Below are 2,539 nucleotides of genomic sequence, written 5' to 3'. Positions count from 1 at the left end.
GCATTATATTTTCAGAAACTATTATCAAATAATGCATGTATATATGCATAAAACACACAGCTAAACAAATAAGACAACAATGAGTCCACATTTATTAATGTGATAGTCTCTCTGGGTCTTTCTCTAACTACAAAGGAGCAATTGGCTGGGGAATGTCAAAGACGATTTTCTGTGATTTACATTTCTTAATTGAGGTAATAATTTCAATACTGTAAAATCCATTTTTTTAATCTGGAACGCTTCACAAATTTGCGTGTCATCCTTGCACAGGGGCCATGCTAATCTTCTCAGTATCATTCCAATTTTAGTATATGTGCCGCCTAAGTGAGCACTAAAATTCATTTTTTAATGTCTAGTTGTTCAGCATATTGAGACCCATAGAGCCAGGTACCCATCAACAGTCAAGATAAGATCATTTTAATCTGTCATTTCTATTTAGTATATTTATCTATTTGTATCAGTAGCCCAAACTTTTTATAGATAAGTAGTATTCTATTGTAAAGATTATAGTTAATTTAGCCACTCACAAGTAAAAGGACATTTGGGGTTTTTTTCTATTTTGGGGAGATTATACATGGAGAATAAAAAGTAAGTACAATTTTGTATGTGAACATATGTTTTAACTTCCCTTAGGTAACTTAGAGGTGAGATTGCTGAATCACATGGCTAGTGTTTATTTAAATATTTAAGAAAATTACCAACTGTTTTCAAATTGTTATATCATTTTGCATTCCCAACAGCCTATTTCAAGAGTTCTATTACCCCACATACTCTTCAGCACTTTTATTGTTAAAAAATTAATTTTAGGTATTCCATTATTGTGAAGTGGTGTCTGGTTTTGGTTTTAATTTGCATTGCCATAATGGTTAATGATGTTGAGAATATTTTTTAAAAACAATGTTTAATTTGGTTGAAGTTTGTATAGTTTTCCTGTTCTCCAGATGTTATTTCTGCTTTGATGTTTATTATTTCTTGCCTCCTGCTAACTTTGGGCCTCTTTTGTTCTTTTCCTACTACCTAGAAGTGTAAGGCTAGGTTGTTTATTTACGATCTTTCTTCTTTTTTATTTCCATAAATTTTTCTCCTGTTATTATTTATGCTGCATCTCATAAGTCTTGGTTTGTTGTGTTTTGTTGTCTGAAGATATTTTCTAATTCCCCTTCTGAGTTCTTCTTTGAGCCACTGGTTGAAGAAGAGTGTATAATTTCTGCATTTTCCAATGTTTCTTATCTTACTGATTTTCAGTCTCATTCCGCTGTGCTCAGAAAATATATTTTGTATGATTTTATCCTGTTTAAAATGTGTTAAAACTCGTTTAGTGGCCTAATGTGTAATTTATCTTAGGGAATTTTCCATGCACACTTGGAAGAAATGTGTATTCTCATGCTCTTTGGTTGTGAGAGATGATTATGAAAAATTATACTCTAAAAATTGGACAACCTAGAAAACATGAACTAATTCCTAAAAACATGCAACCTACAGACAATGAATAATAAAGAAATAGAAAAATCTGAACAGACAACTAGCAATCAGTAATCAAAATCTTCCAAAGAAGAACAGAAAAGAACCAAGTGGCATTACTGGTGAGTTCTACCAAGTATTTAAAGGGGAATTAACACCAATACTTCATTTATCTGATATACCTTATTTGGGAGAGCATGTTAGATCATAATCTTTTGATAATAAATCTGGTACCATTACAAAGACCTCATTTACTATAGAGATTTCTCAATAGCATGATGATTGCACCCACTTTCAATTTTAATTTATGACACGGCATTCCCGAAGGAGTAATACTATTAAGAAATTCGATGGGAAATTTTCCTTTTCAGAATCATCTGTGGAATCAATGGAATCATCACTCAAATATGTGTGAAAATCTCCATCGAGTATATCCAAAATTTCTTCATTTAATTTTTGATCATGCTCATTTTTTGGACAAAGAATTACACATTTAGATATATTTTTAATATTATCTATAGATATAGTATTTCCAAAGGTAGCTTCAATAATAGATCCATTACAAATCATTTCACAGGGGATTTCAATAATATCCATTCCTAAATGAAAACTGCTATCAAGTTTGCCATCTCCAAGTTTTACTAACCATCCACTATAAGCAGAATCCTCTGATCTCATATTTGTTGTGAGACAACTTTCTGAAACATCCCCAAACATCACAGTACTTTAAACTCGTTTGCACTATGGCCGATCACATAGCATGTGGTACAATACTGAGACATTGTCAAAAATCCCCTCCAAAAAGGAGAACTTTCCCACCAAATACAACATTCAGACTCATAATTTCTCTTAGTAATTTGCTATGGCGTTTATAGCGTGACTGGATGCCATGGTGCATTCATCAATAATGAGAAGTTGGGCCTTTTTAATAGTTTTAGCAACTTCACTTTTTATATTGAGTCTAGAAATTGAAGTTTCATTTAATGGAATCGATAATTTATATTGGGAATGAAAGGTGCTTCCACTGAGAAGTAAATTTGCAGCAATTTCTGTAGATGCTGTGGGTAAAACAGTACCA

At 32.1% G+C, this 2,539-nt stretch overlaps 1 non-coding gene across 1 annotated transcript; it reads right to left on the bottom strand.

Moving 5' to 3' along the window:
• Positions 1-225: 225 nt before the first annotated feature.
• On the bottom strand, positions 226-332 carry LOC111826468. Its single transcript, XR_002829796.1, has one exon. It is a non-coding gene; the product is annotated as a U6 spliceosomal RNA (small nuclear RNA).
• Between the last annotated feature and the right edge of the window lie 2,207 nt (positions 333-2,539).

The sequence above is a fragment of the Myotis lucifugus genome, unplaced genomic scaffold (genome assembly GCF_000147115.1).
Source record: "Myotis lucifugus unplaced genomic scaffold, Myoluc2.0 scaffold_82, whole genome shotgun sequence".
NCBI lineage: Eukaryota > Metazoa > Chordata > Mammalia > Chiroptera > Vespertilionidae > Myotis > Myotis lucifugus.
This window is presented reverse-complemented; position numbering and strand designations above follow the sequence as displayed.